Source organism: Diabrotica undecimpunctata, chromosome 6, assembly GCF_040954645.1.
Source record: "Diabrotica undecimpunctata isolate CICGRU chromosome 6, icDiaUnde3, whole genome shotgun sequence".
In the NCBI taxonomy this organism is placed as follows: domain Eukaryota; kingdom Metazoa; phylum Arthropoda; class Insecta; order Coleoptera; family Chrysomelidae; genus Diabrotica; species Diabrotica undecimpunctata.
In genome coordinates, this window is record NC_092808.1 from 154,836,651 (window position 1) to 154,859,597 (window position 22,947).

The following is a 22,947-nucleotide window of genomic DNA, read 5'->3' on the forward strand; positions in this document are numbered from 1 at the left end:
AATAATTTCGCACCACCAAGGGAAAATGTGGTGGAGCGCCATCTTGCATACACTACATCTTCTTTGGTTTAATGGTAACTCTTCCAGTTCATCAAAAAGAGTACTTTGAAAAAATTCCAAAGACGAATTACTGTTGAAATTTGCCGGTAATTCAAAGGGACTACAGTAACAGGTGGAAGGCTGAATAACAGGTATGTTCAAGCCTTAAGGGTGAAAACGGGCAAAAAAATGTTCAAGATTTCAGAAAATTTTGAGTGATTTATTGGAGAGAGCAGGTAAGAAATAAAGCGGAATGGAGAAGAAAGTTAATTTTCTATTATCGTAAGAACATTTTCTCAAATATTTCCGCATTAAAATACAATAGATATTATAACCTGTACGGATCTGTGTTTGTCATAAACACGAATTTTTCTAAACCGCTGTTTAGCGCAACTATTGTAAAATTGTTGATTGCGTCTATTAATAATCGAGTGAAATAGTATAATAAATCGAGTTACACCGGCTGATTTCATTAATTGTCGACAAAAGTTCATTTATCTGGATATATGCTACTCGTGCACTTTTTTATGACGAGATTTGTTTGGTTGCGGCTAAAATCGGGTAATCAAATAAAGCATTTGACCAAAACTCGGAAAAGGGGATTTAATTGTTTCGGGAAATGAATGCAGAGACACGTTCGAGTCGAATTAGTGGGCGATGGAAACGTTTTTGGACGAAGATATCGGTCCATATGTTCTATTTAAAGTGGCAGATAGGGAAACGGCTAAGCTGGACAGTTTTTAATCGCAGAAATAAAGCTTTTCCGTTGCAGATCATTTCAATTTAAAATTATAATAACACAGGTGTGTCAACAAACGCTGATTTTAATTTCCTTTAAATTTATTCGTTATTTTCGTACTTACTAAAAGTTGAAAAAAAAAACTTTATTGAGGTGCAATGCACGACAAACGACATTCTGGATGTAAAAGCACAATAATTTTGTTAGGAACAATGGATGTCCAGAAACACTGTCCTAAAATTACTAGAATAAGAAATATGTAGTGAAGATAAAAACAAACTAAGAAAAGTAACGGAGAAGTATCGCGAAAGATTAAGAATATTGAATAAAGATATTAAAAAAGCCATTATAAATAACAAGGAAAGATAATAGCAAATGGACGTAATATAAGGGAATAAAAATTTAAAAGTCCTTTAAGCAAAGAATGGACCTTAGTAAAGAGAATATTAGCAAAATAACAAATATAAGAGGATAAACAGTAAAAAAGAGAAGGACTAATTAAAGCAGTGAAAACTTATTACAAATAATTTTATTAAAATTTTTAAGAAGGGACGACAAACAACACAATATCCCGAGACATCATTAAAGGATAAGGGGATATTTCTGAAATTGTGTATCTTACGCTAGAAGTTGTTGAGTTTTGACCAAATTTCTTACCAATCGTTGCTTAGGGCATTTGCATTGTTAGCGCATAAAAAATGCATCATCCTTCGTCAAAAATCTTTTTATTTTAACGAAATCTTAAACATTCTGGAAATTAAATGCAATATACAGCAAGATTACTTATCTCTCATTAAACATTGTATGTCCAACACTTATTTAATCTTCCAAAATTACTCCTCTCTACAGTAATTGCCAAGACTTTGACACCCGAGCACTATCCACATCAATGCTTAAACCCACATGTTGGCTACGATATGTTGACGATACATTCGTCATTTGGCCCCACGGCAGAGATACTTTGGTATCTTTAGTATACATTTCTAGTATACATTTCACTATGGAAATGGAAACTGATTCATTAACCGAAACCCCACCCATACCAACCGTTACTAGCATGCCAACTCTCATTACTCGTCATCATCATCAGTGGTGTTACAGCTCTTTATGAGCCAAAGCCTTCTTCAGAACAATCCTCCATTCGCCCCTGTCTCTGGCAACTCTTCTCCATGCTCTAATTCCGATAGACTTCAAATCATTTTCTAGGTTGTCTTGGTACCTAAGTCTCGGTCTTCCTCTTCTTCGTTGTCCGATCGGCCCTCTTCAGTCAAAAACTTTTCTGACTATGGCATCTTCCTCTCGTCTGATTACATGACCTATCCATCTGAGGCGTGCTACCTTAATGAATTTTACAACGTCAGGTTCTCCAAATCTTCTATACAACTCAAAATTGTAACACCTGCGCCACAAACCTTGTTCTTTGATGCCTCCATATATTCGTCTTAGTATTTTTCGCTCAAAACGTTTGAGCAATTCTTGTTCATTCTGTGTTAGTGTCCAAGTTTCTGACCCATATGTTAGCACTGGTTCTCTGGCACTCATTACTCACATTCACAAATTAATTCAGTCATTAATACCCTTGTCTCCAGATCAATACGCCTTTGGGAAGCTGCAAGTGGATCCGCTACAGCCTCTTCTTTAAAGCAAGTGCCCATCCAAAATGGTTGAGTATCCTCAGGTATCAATTTCCAACTTAATCCCAAGCCAAACACGCAGAGTCTCATCATACAAAAGCTTTTCTGACTTATATCAAAGGTGCCACTGAAAAAATTTTTAAATCAAGAGAAATAAAAACAATATTAACAAAAACTTTGATCTCTTGTCCGATCAGTCAAAGATAACATTCCAGATGAACAGCAAAAAGTTTATGAAATTCCTTGCGCAGACTGCCCACGATCATACATAGGCCAAACTAATCGTAGGATCCAAAATAGGATTTATAAACATTCGATTTCTGTACGCAATTCTGATTAGATTTCAGCTACTTCAACGACTAAAATTCTGTGCATTTTATTTGTTTTGCTGTCAAATAAAATGTGTTACCAATAGAACAGACTGTGAAGAAATGTTTAAGATGGCAAATTCAATTTTTGATAAGAGTGGACTTAACGCGTTTTGGTTTTAAACCACTCTGTTCAGTACTATCATGTTCTGTACTCTCTTATTAAAGAATCATTAGTAATAAAAAGAATAAATGTTACCGAAGTAGTATACAAAGCGCCTGAATAATTTATTACAGTGACCAAATCCACATAACGAAATTAGTTTTGGACGACTTACTACGTAAATAACATAGAACAATTCGGTTTGTTTAGAATCAACATCTCAACAAAACATGGCGGCCGGACGTCATCACTAATGCGACGTGTTCACGGTTATCATGACAAAAGTTAGAAACTTCTGGAATAATCAACAACTTCGTGTAAAATGCTAATGTCTAGACTGTCGTGTCGTTTTATACAAAATACGACCGAATGATTAACACATCACATAATTCGCAATTAGAATCTTGCATGCCACATTAACTTATTATGTCTAATCGTTGGGTTTATTAATAAATTATGCAAAACTCGCGTGACGTACAAATGTGAAGTTTTGTCCAAATTTTCTAAACGTGTAGGATCTTTTTTATTATTCATAACAATTATGTCATTTTTGATTAGGGCCGTTTGATAGATTGTGGTTTATTTGTCAACTTCAATTTTCCTGGTGATTATTTATTTTTTTTGTCGTGACTAGAAATTTTTTAACCTTCCATAAGAACGGGCACTCTACCTGGCATTAACCCTCTGAGGGCCGCAACCAGCGCATAAATGACTCAAGTTTTAGTTTTTCCTAAATATTTTATTTTATTATTATTAGGATATAAGGATTTAGTTATTCCTCACAAATGTTATTTTATTGCTTCTTCTAAAACTTAGAGAGCATGCATTTCATAGTATATTCCTTTTGGGTCACTTAAGATCCGGTTTTGACCGTTGACAAATTCTGGCTTGTGGAGGTACTGAAATATTATGTTGTGTTTCATTTACATGACTAAACGCATTGGCTACTACCCCATTGACATGGACCATGTTTCAGATCCGTATATCAGGCCTGGAAAAATTTGATAATAATATACGATAAAAATAAAAATAAATATACGATAATGCGCTTCCCCACATGAAATTGGAATTTTATAGTGTTTCTTTGGCAATATACTCTTGCACAGCATATGCTCGAATAATCCTGAAACAATTTATCACGCTTTAAATAAGATATTATAATACAGTTTTTGGTTTCTGTTTTTGGCTAGATTTTTGTTTCCATTCAAGCCAATTCGTTGTATAAACATGTCCTTAAACGCGGATGAAGAGCTCAACAACGTGAATCATTGAGATTTGCGCAGTTAGTCTTGGCCCATTTATAAATTTATATAATACATTATATAACATAAATCTAACCAGCACGATCCACCGAATGTGAATCTCTTAAAACAACTAATTCAATCTCGACAAAACCAACAGCGTAAACTATTCAACCATAATATTCGAGGAGATAGGACAATATCTCCCCTTGCAATCTCTTACACATTCATTAAACATGGGTCTCCTTATATTCAGTCGCGGTGTTGTTTTGGTCTCTTTAAAATTTCAACCCTTGCACGGTTTCTACCGGTCATGGTCTTTCTAATCGATAACTTTTTAGTTATGTAAAGTACGAAACGCGAACACTTACGTGCTTGGTTTTAGATTTAGGCCAATCAAAATGTTCGCAAAAGGGCTATTGGTGTACACTAGATGATGATATTTATTGGAAATTTAATAATTTTCTTTCTTGAGATGATTTCTTCGTTACTGAAGATCCATTCATCCAAAACCGTTCTGTATAACAAATACAGATACTGCTAACTTACCAATATTAGTATTTCATTTTTAATAACTTCTTTTTAATATTATGAGTAACTACGGTCTATTGAGGAACTTGTAACGCATTACCTAAGCAATTTATTGTAATTTTTTGGCTATAAAATAAATTTTTCATACTGGCCTAAATTATAAATCAAAGGAAGCATAAAATCGTCCATATAGGTGGAATCAAACTCAGGAATTGTATAATTCTGAAAACTTGATTTATTTATCGGAATAATAGTTTGGCTGATTTCCAATCGGGCAATTTCGAGTTTGTATCGCGAAAAGTTGAGTAAAAGCAAACATTTTAACTAAACAAACACAACGAATTTCGTTTGTTAAATCGAATGAAAGTTTATATATTGAAATCGAGCGATTGATTGAAAAAATGAAGCGTAATTTATAATTTTACTTAATATTAATGTTCGAAAAGTTGATAATGGATGTTAGAAGTAAACAAAGACGAGGACGACGGCAGTGTCTAGTACATTTTTAGCACAGTGTCATTAACAAATATTGTTTTATTAATATTATATCATCATGGCGTTTACACTTCTATCGGAGCGATTGCCTCCCTCTTCCGGCTCTTGCGATTCATTTTTCTTCTACAATGTTCCTCCATTATTGCCCGTTTTTGCATATGGCTTTCCAGTCTATAACTCCAATCTTCCTAAGATCCTCAATCATGTGGTTGTCCCATTTCACTTTGTTTTTGATCCAGCTGTTACTGATCTCTATTTAGTGATTTTCTTTTATTTATTTATATAAATAATACACATTAATTATTAAAATTTAAATATTTCTTACGAAATAATAGTAAAATAAACTTTTTTTATGGAAAAAATTTATTTATTTATTTTTCCGGGGTTTTCCGATTTTACCGGGAGAAAGTCGCTAGTTCTTTTTTTTTCAGTCTATTTCAGTTAAAAAAAAAATGAATGTTCTGCATGCTATAGAAGGCGAAATATTGCAATTTTTTTCAAGGTGGAACTTTTTACACCTCTGTATATGCCATCTATAAATTGGATCATAAAATCTAGAATTTCACTTATAATCTGTTGAATTTTCTGCTCTTAATGTTGATAAACAATGGAAATATGATGTTAAGAAAAAAATTAGCATCTTGGTCATAGAACGATCTTTTTTTAAGATTGTGTTTTTTCACCACCTCTTCAGTGAACCTGTTTACAAACGCGTGACAAAAAATATCAAAAATTATTATAAATATTTATAAGCTAAAACGTCAGCACTTTTTCAAACGGCTTTTTATTAACAATTTTGATAAAATGTTTAAATTTGCACATCAGTGCATATGCACTGATCATGCCCATCTACTCCACCCATTCCAGAATTGTAGGAAGCAAACAATTTTGGCTGTACTGCATTTTCTTTTGATTTTTTTATTTTTATGCTCTGGATCACCATTTTACGTGACCTAATTGCTCAATGATATCATAATTGGACAGCATAAAACAAACACCATTGTCATACATTTCACACACAAAATTTCATTAGTTTTGTCGAATTTATAATCATATCTTGCCATTTTCTTCATTAGCTTAGACTCCATTACTGGACATTGTTGCACACGATTTTCTATTACAGTTTCTATCGCCTTTATGTTTTTTTGATTATCGAATCTAATCGATTATCGAATCAAATTGAATAGATTATCGAATTGAATTGATTATCGAATCGAATAGAATCGGTTTTATCAAATCCTGGCATCTGTTAGATGCGTCAATAGTTACATGAAATAATTCTCGAAACATCCAATACATTATATATGACGTCATAATTAATGACACACTGAAAGAAGGCTATGACAAGAATCATAACAACATTCAAATGAACGAATGAAAATCGACCAACTTACAAACCGAAAGGAAGAAGTAAACTTGTGATGAATGAAAAGAAGAAGCGAAATATACACTTTCGTTCCCTTCGCGCGGCTTGAACATAAACTTCTTTTTCGGTTTTTACTTCCATAAAAACGATGGTTATTGTGTTTTTCCCGCAGATATTTAAAAAACTTTCTTTACAAAGAAACTAAATAGAAATCCAAATAAAGATGTCCTAGCAAAATAATTTACAAAACCGCTCCTATTCTACTGATATATTTATACGCTGAAATAATAAGTGTATTCATAATATGTTGTTCGTATTTACTTATGCGAATGACTTACGATATCGGACAAAAGATAAAGTCCACGTAATATATCAAAACAACAATAAATTATTATCCCATGAAAGTATAATATACATAGTTTGGTTCGCACATGTTTTAGATAATGTATAAATCATGTCCTGATTAGAAAAACAAAAAAAAAACAATGGGGAATAATACAGAATGTTGGTAAAACTGCTGTTATATTTACGAGTGTATGCTACTTTGTCGAATTTTATTATTTGTACGAATCACTGATATGGGTCTTCCAAGGTCAAATCACTAAAATCAGTCTTAGTCCATTCATCAGATAGATTACTCCTAAAAATCATACGAACAAGCTGAATTCGGTCGAGAATATTAATTTTGGAGTCCCAAAAAAGATGCAAAAGCCTAGGGGTAACAGTGGTTCCCCCTAAAACCCCGTCGTAGGAGGATAAAAACGTAAAAAAAAATCGATTTACCCAGCACCGCAGAAAAAATATTTCAAATAAAAAAAGTAGCTGAGATAATTTTAAACAAAAATGTTTATTATCTCCGTGGGGAATTATCTGTCTCCCATAGGAGGCGTCCACAGGTCCGGTGGAGTAGTTGGGAAATAAAAATACCAACCGTGACCCAAAACAGACCAACAAGGTATGACAAACCTAACAGAAGAGTCCCTGGCCCTCCAGGTTGGGGGTTGGGCTAGAGGCTGACAACCTCTTCCTGTAAAAAAAACATGTTACTAAACCTCAGGAACTACTAGCTGGGCGGAACCCACGACGGCGACTCTGCAAACGAAAAATGGGACTGAGATTAGGAACGTGGAATACCCGAACCCTGTACCGAACTGGAGCACTCACATATTTATGAGAGATAGGTAGAAGGGAACTGGCACTCTTGACAAGAGAACCCATTCCATATATTACAGTTGCAATGAAAACCAACACATATATGGGGTGGGATTTACGGTAAACCGAAGAACAAAACACCTAATTATTGACTTTAAAGCCTACATTCAAAGAATGTGCTATTTGCGCTCGAAAGGGAAATTCTTTAATTACAGTTTGATCAATGCACATGCCCCAACTAATGACAAACCAGAGGAAATAAAAGAACAGTTCTTCGAAGACCTACGAATTTTACTACGAATGGTCAACGAAATTGATCAATTGTATTGATCTCACGAGAATCGTAAAAAATGGCAAAAGTCGCGTCACGTTTATTTATTTAACACCTTTATAAAAACTGAGTTTATTCTCGGTAATATACGATAATTGCATAGGAAAGCTGAACTTTTTACCTTTAAAACGCATCTTGATTTTTGACGATAGGTCACTTGGATCAAAAGATATCGAATTTTTACCGTCGAGCTGATATAAATTTTATTTAACATTGATTTGGCGCGCGTAACTGACGTTCAAAATCGACGGTCGCTTCAAACGTTGTTTGTGAGAGAACAGTTCCTTCTATACAAAAAGTGCTAATAAACATTTTTGTTTAAAATTATTTCAGCTACATTTTTTATTTAAAACATTTTTTTGCATAAAACAACTTTTTTGCATCTTTCTTGGGGTCCCAAAATTAATATTCTTGTAAAATTCAGCTTGTTCGTATGTTTAGTAGTTCAGTGGAATTTTCGTCTCTGACGACTGGAGTATCTTCTTATTAAGGTAAGAAGGGCGCTTAGGGATTTGAAACATTTCAAGGAACCGTCTCTTAGAGGAATGTGGGACTCCATGTTTTACGCATAGAAAATCGGAGAGATGACCTTTAGACACTACCGCCTGGTGTCTGCCACATAGATAAGAAGTTATAAGCTTAAGAATGATACCTCTGATTCCATAGTAATTTAATTTGTGGAGCAAAAATCACCTCGCTCAGAACATTAAATACCGCGTTCATAGTAGAACGAGCACTTCTGAATCCATATTGCGAGTTGCTAAAGTAATTATTTGACTTAAACAAGGAATAAAATTGTTGTTTGATTGCCTTTTCAATCACTTTCCCAAAAGTAGAAACAATACTTATGGGTCTGTAATTGTCAGTTTTTGAGGAATCACGTTTTTTGTAGATAGGTAGTACTTTTGAGTATTTTAGTACTTCTGGAAATACTCCAGTTGATAGAATTAAATTAATAAGATGACTCAAAGGTGTTAAAACTACATATTTGGTAAGTTTCTTTTAAAATCTTGCTATTTATTTCGTGAAAGTACCTACAATTAGAATTGTTCCAGAAATGAACATATCGTTTTAAAATATAAAATAAAAATATAATTCCTTAGACTTTTCTTAGTGTAGAATAAGTAAAATAGTCATTTCATCAAGTTTGCTCGGGATACCCGACTCATTGGCGCCACAGCCTCTTAAATAGTTTTCACACCTAAATACAAGAGGGGTAATCTTCACTTTTACGCATCAAGTAGTATTTTATCAGTTCATTCTCACACATCGCCCTTGAGGCATGTGCATTTTTAAAACACTCTCAATTCATGTATAAAATATTTCTCTACGCCTAAATCGAGCATTTTTCTCATAAATACGGTTTTCTCATTTACGTGTGATAAAGAAGGAATTATTTGATATTGTATAGTCAGCTACGGTCGTATTGGGCCTCTCTACTCTAAAAATAAGTTAATTATAAATCGATAAACTAAAAGTGATTTTATTTCTCTGGAGCTATATTTGCTCACATTAACAATCCTTATCCTTCAACGGTCACTGAAGAACCAAACCTATGGAGATACATCCACTCACAAGTCCTTTGAAGTAAGGCTTGGAATCAAAAGATTTCCAACCCTCGAATGTAGGTAGCCAGTTACAAGGCTCCCCCTCAAGAATTACTAAGAGACTTTATTATTTGAGGGACCTCATCTTCCACAATGGAACGAAAAAAAAGGACTTTTTTTTTCTCGGAGAAGGATAATTATTTCTATAATTAAAGAGACCATCAACATTAACAGTGGGAAGATATGTATTTATATTCTCTTCAATTGTAATAAAAAATTTATTTATTTCGTCTGGAGGTAGATCAGATTGTACCGAACTGGATCTTCTATTGTTTCTTTCGAAATTGACTATTTTCCAGCAGTCTCTAGGTTTGTTATTGGAATCAGTAATAAAATCACAGTAAGCTGACTTTTTAGCAATTTGTAATTGTCGTTTATATACTTTGACAAATCGGGATCGTTAGTGGCATCTGCAAAGTATTTAATAAGGGAAGGATTAGATCTGTAAGACCTTAATTCGTTATTAAACCATTGCACGGGTGTTTTTTCAGCAGTTTGTCGTACTTTTTTTTAGTGGAAAATGTCTTAATATTAAGTTGCTATAAGTTTCGGTAAGAAAGACTCAAAAAATCATTATTAATATCATAGAAAAAGTCCATCTTTCTACTAGCTAGCGCACGTTTAAGCTTATGTAGACCAGAAGAAGTAATAAACCGTTGAAATGTTTGATTAGTGTCAGCAATTTTATGCTCAGAGTCAATAAATATAAATTGAGCTCGATGGTCAGAAAAACAAGGTACAAATACGCCGATTCTGTAGATATTTTCAAAAAAATTTGTCATAATGTTGTCGATGCAACTACTGGACTTTGATGTGATTCTAGTATAATCGTTTATAGTTACTTTTAGACCAGAAGATCTTAATAGATTTTAAATATCAAAAGAATGGTCAGATTCAATTTTAAAATTTATATTAAAATCACCAAGTATGATCAATTTGTCCGCTTTACTAAACGAGGACGTTATGACATTCTCAAAATTCACTAAATTCACTAAAAACAAGCCAAAGTCACCCTTACTCGATCTGTATACAGTTAAAATATTGGTTTTTATTGAAGGTACATAAGAGAGAAGTAGTATTTCCTATCATCTGCGTTTATTCTTTCATTCTTTGCATTTATTTATTTATTGTAACAATAAGTCTTCTTTAAGACCATCTTATATTTCAAATATTCTTCCTTCTTTAATTTTTTTATATCTTCTGTGGACTTACAGTGGCAGTTCTAATTTTTTTAGTCTCGCTGCTAGTGCCAAATAGTATTGACGTATAAAAAAAATGTCTTTGTCAATAAGCCTAGATCATTCTACGCCAACGTATAAATGTTGTAAAAACACTATCGTTTGTTTATAAAATGTTGACGACCTAATAATAGATGTTATCAACATATAAAGTTATCACCATGATTACAACGTCATATCGTGGACTTAATCTTAGTTGGTTTATTGTTTATTGATTAATTTATTGTTATTGAATAACAATTGAGTAATGTAAATGAGAGAGAATGAGATAGATAGAAACACGCAGAGAGAGACACAGAAGGTTTGCATAGATACTTACCTATAATGTATTTGTTTTCAACTAACATCAAAGAACAGTATTAAGATAATGTCACAAACAGTTCATATCATAAGCCATCATCGAATTTAATACGATGTTCATTAAGTTTTGCGGTTTGATGAGAAAAACATAGTTTTAGAGTTTAAAATTATTCAATATAGTCTCCCTGAACATACACTTGTTCCAACGAGATTCCAATCTATAAATTATGACCTTATCATTTGATGAAAAACACTTTCCAAGCTTTTAGGTATTGAAACAGATATTAGTTACTACAGACCAAATCTGGTGAATACGGTGGATGCTTCAACAATTCGAACTTAATTCATGGATTTTATCCATTGTTAAAAGGCTCAGAAGACACGGTGCATTGACCTGATGAAAAAGAATTTTTTTCCTCTGCAAACCGGGTTTTTTTTTGACGAAGTTTTTCTTTCAGCTGCTCTAAAAGGTTACAATAATATTCAGAATTTATTGTTTTATCAGTTTGCTAGTTATCTACAAACAAAATGGGCTTTTAAACCTCCCAAAAATAAAAATTCAATCATTTCACGATACTCGAACTTTTTCGTTGTAAAAAAGACTGTGACATGTCGATACTAAATGGCTTGTGAACAAAGAACGAATTTAGAAATTAAAATGAAACTTCATATACCTTCATATGAAGAGTATATCAATATAACAAAAAAAATTAAGCTGTACCAACGCCCTCTCTTATCTAACCACAAAATTTGTGAATGTCTATTGAACAGTCTAATATTACGTAAAAAATACTAATGATTTTACTAATGGTTTTGTGCCAAAATATAAATATCTGTATTAAAAAAATATCTTGCAAATGTAAATGCATAAAATAGTAAAAAAAAATACTTTAATCATCGCCATTTTGAGCAGTTTATGTGTGAAAAGCATGTCTACTCTTGAATTAAATAATTATAATTAATAATATATAATAATAATAATAATAACGGATTTATTACGGCTGTCGCCGCTTCTCCGCCCCCAATTTCCATCTTTTTCTGTCATATGCAGTTGCCTCTTCTAAGTCTCTTGCCGCCATTGCTTCATCAATATCGTTGCGCCAACTTCTCCGTGGTCGTCCTCTCTTTCTTATTTCAGGAGAGATCCATTCCAGTACTCTTTTAGGCCATCTGTACTCTGGCATTCTTTTAATATGTCCGAACCAGATTAATTGTTTTCTTTCTATGTCATCATTGATATTTCGCTCCATTTTCATTTCGTTTCTTATTTGTTCGTTTCTAACTCTCTCCAGTTTCGATCTACCGCAGCTTCGTCTCAGATAATCAATTTCTGTCGTCATAAGTTTGTTTCTATTAGCTAATTATAATTAAACTTAATTATATTAGAAAAAATAATTAAGATAAGACTTACAAATTCAAGATATTTCAAGAATTTCAAGAAGGAAAATCCACCGAAGATGCAATCTGGGCTCTAACAGCTAACATCTACAAAGCTCTTGATAATACAAGACCAGCTCATTGTATATTTGTAGATTTTTCAACGGCACTTGACACTGTTTCACATAATATATTGCTACTAAACTTAAAAAATATGGTATTAGACGACTTGCATATAATATCCTAGAAAGTTATCTTCTAAACAGGCAACAACATGTTTATATAGATGGAGAAATTAGTAAGGGAAGAATTATATCCTCTGGAGTCCCGCAGGGAACAGTCTTAGGAACAATTCTCTTCAATATCTATATCAGTGATCCATTCAGACGGAATATTATGGGTAAGATAAGCTTTGCAGATGACACAGGCTATTTTCTATGAAGCAAATATATCTAATAATTAATATAACGGGTAATTTAAAACAAAAGCCGAAACAGACGTTTATTTAGAATTTAGTATGCTTTTTGTATCTTTGAATCTATGTAAAACATTCAGATTTAGCCATACGGCTCACACTCCCTCTAAGGGAAAAATTCAATCATCCCAGATACCTACGGTATCAAAAGGATTGAGCTCTGGTGGAACTCTTTCCGTGTTATCGAGCCCTAGGTTACTTGTTACGCTGGAGTATCTCCCGAAAATTTTCGTACACATCTGGACGTTGAGAGTAGTACAGCTTTCTCTATGGTCTTGTAGAGATGTTCATTTAGACCTAGCTTTTTTTTTTGTTTTCTAGGAGATTTTTCGGAATGACTCCAGTAGTAGAGAGAATAATAGGTATTGTCTGGGTACTTTCCGTTCTCCACTGTCTTCGTATTTGACATAAATATAATAATAATCATGTTTATTACGTTTATTACATGTGGGCTACGAAAGCATGTAGAAAAACTCCAGTGGTAGGTTAAGAAATTCGATAGGAATATACTTCAATATTCCTAGAGTGGTAATGTTCATACAAAATTATTTAACTTACTTGGATTTTAGTTGTTGACTAAATTAACTATTTAATGACGTGTTCTTACCTGTAAAAAAAATGAAATAGATTAGTATTATTATATTGTACAATTATTGGTGAAGTAGATTAACGTAAACTAAAATGCAATGATACAAAGTTATCTAAAAATAAAAAATAACTGAAATAAATTACTTTTACATGAAAAAATCTGATATAGCTCCGGTAAAGCCACTTTTATTTTAGATCCAAATCGTTATAAGTAGACTTAGGCTAATATGCAAAAAAGTGAAAAATATGCGCATAATTATGCACTAATTTACCCAAAAATATGCATTAAATATGCATTTCTTTTAGAAAATATGCATTAATACGCATTTTTTTAGGAAATATGCATACTGTCAATGAAAACATATATTTAATATTAATTGTTTATTTTAATAATTAGAAAACAATATAAACAAATTTAAAATCTAAGTACTAATTAATTGTAATTCGATCACTAAGGGCGCCTGCACTGAGAATGGGATTAAAAATAAACGCACAGAAAACCAAGTATATGTATTGTACTAGATCAGGCAACCAGATACCTAGACTATTAATTGATGATCTGGAACTGGAAGGTGTGGATACCTTCGTCTATCTGGGCTCGCTGTTGACCAAAGACAAGAATGTCCGTCAAGAAATTAAAAGAAGAATAGTGCTTGCCAATAAGTGCTATTATGGCTTGAGAAAACAAATGGCCCAAAAACTACCCAGAAAAATTAAAGTTACCATATATAAAACACTAATAAGGCCAGTGTTAACATTTGGGTCAGAAAGGTGGTCACTTACACAGAACCACCAAGAATTGCTTAAACGTTTCGAGAGAAAAATTCTAAGGAAAATATATGGAGGAGTCCAAGAACAGGGTTTGTGGCGTAGGCGCCACAAACTCGTATAGTTTCTGTATAACTCAACTTTGAGTTATACAGAAGTTTTGGGGAACCTGACGTTGTAAAATGTATTAAATTTGCACGCCTTCGATGGATAGGACATGTAATTAGGCGAGATGAAGATGAAACGATCAGAAAAATTTTCGACCGAAGAGGACCAGTGGGAAGACGAGCCAGAGGAAGACCAAAACTTAGATATCAAGACAACATAGAGGATGATCTAAATTCCATCGGAGTTAAAGCATGGAGAAGAGTTGTCAGAGACAGGGGCGAATGGAAGATTGTTCTGAAGAAGGCTTTGGCTCATAAAGAGCTGTAATGCCACTGATAATGATGAATTAATTTTAATGAAAATAATAAAAAAAGTAAAATACAATTAAGTACTTAGAATTATGGAACCAAAAAATGACCAAATATGTTTCAAAATTTTCCAATAAAAACTTGGCTTTTATAAGTGTACATATTATTTGTAAATTGGCAAAGTTTTTTCTAAATCAACGGATGTAATGGGATCATATTTTAAATTCACAAAGATATTTGGTTCTAAATATATTTCTTCGCAAAAATTGACAATAAGAATGTGAGCTACCTCAGTAAGTTTCTGAAAAAATTTCTTTTTCAATGTCACCTTTAACATTTTGACAAGCTGATCTTTCTTTACTACCAAGGACAACTCTGATGATTTTAATTGAATAATAGTTTTTTAAAACTGCCGAAGAAAGTTGTTTTTAAAAATTTGTTTAGCATCTAGCAGAGATTGGGAAGTTTCGTCCGTAAAAGCTTCAATTATGTTTTTCAGATCTACGAAATAGTCTGAACAGAAAAAAGCGAAAAAGGGAAACTTTGCCTACTGAAGCCGTATATCAAAATGAACAGATAACTGCACAATGTTATTTACCCTACTAAACATACCGATTGATTTGAAAATTTGTATGCTCACTTCTGTTACTATTCTGAAAAGCGTCAAGTAGAGTTTTCCTCAAAATTTTCCAAAAAAATTTCCGTAAATGAAAATTTTCGTAATTTTTTGAGGTAAAATCTAATTTGTAGAATCCTTTCAATTTTCTTTCAGTTATACCATGCCTTTTTTAAAAATAAATAGTGAAAATCTGACATCGTTTACTTTTCTTTTTAGAATTGTTCTCGTCAGTCCTGTTCCATATAAGTGACATATGAAAGTTTCTAAGGTTTCAAAAACTTCATAACAATCGAAGTCAGTTTCACCAAGTTGGATAAAAGCATCTTGATACTTATTACATTTAGCGCATGCGTCTAGAATTACTGATCTAAATGGAACGCGCATCATTATTATTTTAATATTTTAAAATAATAATGATGCAAAATTAATGTCCAAACAGAATTTGTAAAATTATAATTAACTAATGAAAAAAAAAATTCAATCGATTTGAAAGTTAAAAAAAATATTGAAAATATCTACAAAATAAATTTCAAAACTTGATAATTCCACAAATTGATAATTCCACAATTAAATTGATTTTTATTAATAATTATTTGTAAAATGTTAAAGGAATTCTACAAATTGAATTTTATTTTTATTGATAAATAGAAATAATATATTTTGAATTTGATTATTAATGTAATAATAAATCAATTTTTTCTTATATCTGAACAACCATTATTTATGCAATATAAATTTAAAAACCTCTTTATTGTAATAAAAAATAAGTAAAATTACTATTTGTTATACCAAAAATATTTAATAGTTAACATTATAAAATTACTTTAATTTAATAAAATATCAAATATCAAACATTTATTCAATTAAAAATTAATTCTTAAAATATTTATATCTAAGAAAAATATGTGATTTGTAAAGTAAATATGACTTTAGTTTGAAAAAAAAACATTATCATAATATTATTTTAAAACTACAAAATATTCTATAAAAGATTCAGACCATGACGTAGAGTTTTATCAAATGTTTTAGAAAAGTTTTTCTAAATTTTTTTTTCTTATCGGAAAAATCGTTTGAAAATTTTTGGAAAAAAATCATGGTATAACTTACAGAAAATCGAAAGGATTCTACAAATTAGATTTTACCTCAAAAAATTACGAAAATTTTCATTTACGGAAATTTTTTTGGAAAATTTTGAGGAAAACCCTACTTAAGGCTTCTCAGAATAGTAACAGAAGTGAGCATAAAATTTTTCAAATCAATCGGTATAAAAATATAATAAAATCAGTTTGAAAATTGTTACCGAGACCTAAAATGCGCAGGCAAGTGGTACATTTGACCCCGTTTTATGGCTCTCTGTACCAACCCAGATGTCCGCCCTTTTGGATTTAGAGTTTTTAGGGGCTATATTGCAATTTCACCCCTGTCCGCCACCCCTTATGTATCCACTCTCGCGTCCGCCCTTTGGGATTTCGTCTAGTTATATTAGTCTGGGCAAATTTTCAGCCATATTATCGATCGTTAATTTTTCCGAAAAAAATTACAACTTCGTCCCTGTATAGCCACCCCCTGTACCACGAGGGGCGTCCGCCTGTAAGGCAAAGTCTTAACCCAGTTACAATGAATATATTCCAATAGAGAAATGTCATATTACTGATCAGTTCAAAATTTCGGCTCTATCTCTTGGACTATAAGGAAGCGATAGGTGGTTTGACAGCATAATAACTGCTTGTGTAGTCTAGTTTTCACAGTGATTCTAGGCAACCTATTTGGGTGGAGTTTTGACTTGTTCTTGAATGAGTTCAGAATCCAGCAGCCCGCTGAAGTATTGGATTTTTATAATATAATTATTTGACAACCTTTTGTTGGCCAACCACCTAGAGCGGAGTTGAGCCAAAATACATTGATTTCGTATGTTCCGTTTTAAATTCGTTCAATCTGTATAACATAAAGTAAGTAAGCGCGGACATTTCTTAGAGTTTTAATACAGAAGTTCCATTACCAACCTTAAACCACCAACACCTTTAGTATTTATTTTATTAACATTATTAGGATCACTCTGTATATTTGTACACGTGCTTCACAGTAACAAAATCCCGATATCAAAATCGGGTATAAATGTACAGAACAATCTTTCTCTCAAGGAAGAATTCAACCATTCTTTTAGCCGTCTATCGAGTCAGGTACATTAAATTCTCTACGTAATTTGTAAGTTTATCTAAGGATTTTAAAATCCGCTTACAAATACCAGAACTGCTTTTATTAAACTCGGATCTCGCTCCGCAATGCTCGATGGATTCTGAAGCCAAGAATGGAATTACTTAGACACGTATACCCCGTACTGTTCAGTTCCGAAACGGGAATATTGAAACTTAATATGCGGAATAAACTTGAGAGAAAATTGGAATGCAATGTTACCGAAGACTGCTGAAAATTTTATAAAGTTGGCGTATTTTAAATACACCAGTGCTTGAAATAGTTGGAAAGAAGAATAGTCAATTCGGAAATTTAACTTGACTGCTCAGTAATTCTTTATAGACCAGGGAGGATCTGTGAAGAAACGACCACATTTCGAAATGAGAGGTGGCATTCGGATTTTTGCTGAAAAAGTTGAGTGATAACATCAGTAAGAATACAGTAAAACCTCGATATAACGGACTACTTGGGGGGAGGGGGTGTCCGTTAAAGCCGAAAGTCCGTTATATAAAAATATGGATAAAATAAATCAAAATACTTTTTTTTGAAAATATATATGTACACTGTAATTAGACATATATATAAAAAATACAGCATACAAACAAAATTCTATTTAAGTAATTGTCTTCGGACATTCGTCGTGAAGTGACGTTGCTGTGGATATCGACGCGCTTGCTGTTGGTAATCCCGTTTTGGGTAATCCCGATCAACTCCCTAAAAACAGTTTAACTATTGGATGAATAATCAATAAATGTTGTTAGATCGTCGAGATGCGATCTTACCTCTGATAACTTCATTTTTAACAGTCTTGTTTGCTATCTTTACTTCCGTCCTTATTTTTAAGGTTCATAACTTCATCTGCTATTTAACTTTCAGTCATGATGTTATACCCAGGGTCACCTTCATCTACTTCTAGCGATTGTAAAACATCTTCCTCAGCTACATGTTCTCCGGCATTATTATGTATTGTCCTACAGAAATTAGTAACTTTCAACCCTTCTAAATCTATGTCTGCATCTTGGCCATCCATCAAATTCTTCCAACCATTTTTTAATGTTTGCTCTTTCACCTCCTCCCATGCTGCAGCAAAATTAAAAATTGTTGATTTTTAATTGTAAGACCTTAAGTTTTGCAAGGTACGTTGCGCTCTTGTATCTTCTGCATTATCTTCATCGTACAATACAACCATTACTTCGTCTAAAAACTGTGTGCGATATATTCGTTTGGCTGTCAAAATTATTCCCTGATCCATGGGTTAAATAAGCGATGTTGTATTTTTTGGTAAAAACATACACCTGAAGTTCCCATCTTCTGAACGTAGAATATTTTCAGAGGGGTGAGCAGGAGCGTTGTCTAAAAGCAATAAACATTTCACCTCTTCTGACGGTATTCCCAATTTTTTCTCTTGAAATTTTCTCACTGAAGGTACAATTTCTTTGAAAAACCAATTTTTGAAAATATCTGAGGTGAACCATGCCTTCTTAGAGCTATAGTATGCAAGGGGCATATGATGCATTATGTCTTCTAAACCTCTAGGTTTGCGAGATTTGCCAACCACTACAGGTGCCAATCTATGCGATCCATCAGCGTTAGCACAAAGCAGTGACAAGATCCTGTCCTTGCTGATTTTTCTTCCAGAATCCGATTTTTCATATTTGGAGGCTTGTGCGCTTTTACGCAAAGTACGCCATAACAAACCAGTTTCGTCAACATTGTAAATCTGAGATTCTAATAGCATTTCGTTACTTACTTGCTATATTTGCTACTAATTTTTGCCTAAAAGGTTCTGTTTCTTCTTTTGGTGCAGTTGAAGCTTCGCCGTAAATTCTTTTATTCATGATTCCGTGCCTTTTACGAAAGCGCCAGAGCCATCCATCACTTGCTCTGAATGGTATGTCCATATGATTTGCTAATTTAATTGCAGCAAATTTCAATTCGACTGCTCGGACCAGGATCCCACTAGAACGTTGTTACCCATACCATTTTAAGATTGCTTGTTCCAGTGAAGTTTCACGAGCCAATTTCATTCGTTTTCCAAGATTGCTATGCTCTCCTACATCACACATGAATGCAAATTTATTTATTTTGTATTTGTTTTTTTTATGTCCGAAAGTTTGCTTTTTTATGCCATATTGATTACATATATGAGACGCATGTGTAGTATTAACAGTATGTTTTTATTTTTTTTACATTTGACCGGATTTTTTATCCGTTATATCAAAAGTCCGTTATATCGAGGTTTTACTGTAATTGACTTATCCTCCCTTATCAAATAGATCGGGAACATTAACAAAAAAATTAAAATCTTTATAAATTACTAAAAACATCAAGGGGGACAAGGAAGGAGCCTCCACGAGATCAATAGTGCTACATCAACTACAAAATAAACACTATTGACGGCGTCCCCTGGAAACGTCTACTAGTAGACAGCTTATCCTTCCAACACCGCACCAAACCAAATCAGATGGACAGCATCAAGCCACAACGGTTCTTTTCAGAGCCAACACCACTGACAGTAGCGAGCATAAATATCGAAGGCATCATTACAACCAAACAAGACATCTTATCAGAATTCTGCAAGAACACGAAATGTGAGGTATTGCACATCCAGGAAACCCACAGAGACCTAACTGCAGCGAGGCCGAAAGTCTCCGGTATAAAACTGGTTGCGGAGATACCACACAATAAGCATGGGAGCGCGGTATTTGTGAGAACTCAAACCATAGTCTCATCTGTGGGAACAACCAATGTACATGGTATAGAGATAATAACCACTGAGATAGGAAAATGTACAATAACCTCGGTATTCTTCTTCTTCAGATGCAAATCCACTAATGGATGTTAGCGATCACATTTTCCATTAATTCTCTATTTCTTGCAATATGTATCAGAGATTGTATATGTCGTTAATCCCTGTCCATTGCCTTATGTTTCGGAGCCAGGACATTTTCTTGCGTCCCATTCCTCTCTTGCCCTCAATTTTACCCTCGATTATAAGTTGGAGGAACTGGTATTTTTCATTTCGCATGGTGTGACCTAGATACGCCGTTTTCCTTTTCTTGATGGTTTCGAAAAGTTGACGTTCTTGGTTTATTCTTTTAAGGACATCTATATTTGTGATTTTCGCTGTCCATGGTATTTTTAGGATACGGCGATAGAGCCACACTTCGAAAGCTTCTAATCTGTTCATATCCCTCGTTTTGAGTGTCCAGCCCTCTACGCCATATAGCAGCACTGACCACACGTAGCACTTAGTAAACCTTAGTCTCAGTTGAAGATCGGTATACAAGCTCCCAAACCAGCCTTTTATATTTTCACCCCCAACTAACTTCCAAGCACAACCCAATCAGCTTGTACTGGGAGACTTTAACAGTAACAGTTTACTCTGGGGCTATGCAGATTCGGACGCACATGGAGACGCAGTAGAAGCATGGGCCGAAACGAGTGGCCTCACGTTAACCCATCACGTTACCATAGTGTTAGGCCCCTTACCAAAAACTCAGCATAGACCAATTGGTATAAATATCTTTCCAATTGTCAGACTACAAGCTATTCCATTCAGAAGGAGATTTAACTTAAAAAAGGCAAACTGGCAAAAGTATGCAGACATGCTAGATTCTGAGCTGCTGCGTCTTGAACCAAAAGTAGAGAACTACGAAAAATTTGTAGAGGTACTCAAAAATGTATCTAGTAAAACTATCCCCAGATGATGTAGACAACAATATGTTGCCGGGATGTCCAGCGAGTCCAAAGAACTAATGAGAACATACGAAACCCTCTATTCCACTGACCCTTTTAGTCACGAAACGGTTGACTGCGGAGCAGTACTACTCCAACAGCTAAGTCAATCCAGACAGGAAAAGTGGATTGAGACCCTGGAAAAAATGGACACGAAACATAGTAGCAAAATAGCATGGAACCTTGTAAAAAAACTTAGCGGTGATCCAAAAGAACATAAACCACCTTACAAGGTTACAGCAAACCAAGTCGCTACTCAACTCCTTATGAATGGAAGAACTACGAACCGATATAAGGACCTAAACACTAGAAGAAGATTGGATTCGGAGACAAACCATCTAGGAACTCCTTTTACACTAAAAGAACTCCACAACGGTATGAACAAGTTAAAAAACTGGAAAGCTGCAGGTGTGGATGATATATGCAGTGAACAAATAAAGAATCTAGGCCAAGGAGTAAAAAAAAAACACGTGCTGCAAAGCCTGCGAAATTCCAAAACCATGGAGGAAATCTAAAGTAATAGCCTTGTTAAAACCAGGAAAGGACCCAGAAAATCCCAATAGCTACAGACCTATTTCGCTGTTGTGTCATTTTTTCAAACTATACTAGAGACTCATACTGGATACAAAAAAATCTCATCCCACAACAAGGAGGATTCAGACCCGGCAAATCTTGCACCGGTCAAGTTCTCGCACTAACAGAACACATTGAAGAGGGCTTTGAAGAAAAACTTATAACAGGGACTGCTTTCGTAGATTTGACAAAAGCCTATGACACAGTAAGGCACAAAACATTGCTCCTTAAATTATACGACACTCTCAATGACCACCATCTGGGTAAGGTCGTATATTCCTTACTGCAAAACAGACGTTTTTTCGTTATGCTGGAGGGTAACGGTAAGTAGGTGGAGAGTTAAAAAAAAGGCCTCCCTCAGGAAAGTGTTTTAGCACCAATGCTCATCAATATATACACAAACGGCCAACCTACGCCGACCGAAACCAAGCACTTCCTCTATACTGACAATCTTGCTCAAGGAAATAGTTTTGAAGAAGTGGAGGAGAAACTCGAAACTGCCTTAAAAACAACGACAGCGTACTACTTGCCGAATTCCCTGAGACCCAATCCCTCTAAAACCCAAGTCTGCGCTTTCTACCTTCGCGCAAAGGAAGCCAAGCGGAAGTAAATGGGGTGCATGACCTGACGTTTTAAGAACAACGGCACAGGCACTGTGTTTCTCAACTGCTGAATAAGCGTGCCCCGTTTGGGGTAGATCTGCCCACACCAAACAAGTTGATACTGCGCTAAATGAGACATGCAGGATAGTAACGGGATGCATGAGACTGAAAATGCCACTCTCAAATCTATATAAAGCAGCGGATTTTGCAGAACCCTCAATACGCCTAGGCGTTGCAGAGCACATAGAGAAAATTAAACAGATCGTGAACGAGCGGCATGCCCTATACAAAGCTCGAAAGCCACGAAAGTGGATGGAAGTGGAAAAACAGTGAAGGATGAACCGGCTGAGTATTTTCCTCTTCCCCAGGTTCAATGGACCGGTCAGTCCCTAGACTTTAATAGGATAAGAAGGGGATCGTTCCAGTAAAATAAAACATGGCAAAATGTGTAAAA

The 22,947-nt window shown here is 34.1% G+C and overlaps 1 protein-coding gene and 1 long non-coding RNA gene across 4 annotated transcripts in view; both read right to left on the reverse strand.

The window, feature by feature from the left end:
- Positions 1–22,947, reverse strand: part of Efa6 (Exchange factor for Arf 6) — a 196,111-nt gene that overhangs the window by 103,720 nt on the left and 69,444 nt on the right. The window lies entirely within an intron of this gene.
- Positions 13,582–22,947, reverse strand: part of LOC140442920 (uncharacterized) — a 35,221-nt gene continuing 25,855 nt past the window's right edge. Inside the window, exon 3 of the long non-coding RNA XR_011951175.1 lies at positions 13,582–13,603. This is a non-coding gene — a long non-coding RNA (uncharacterized lncRNA). The remainder of the gene's footprint in view (positions 13,604–22,947) is intronic.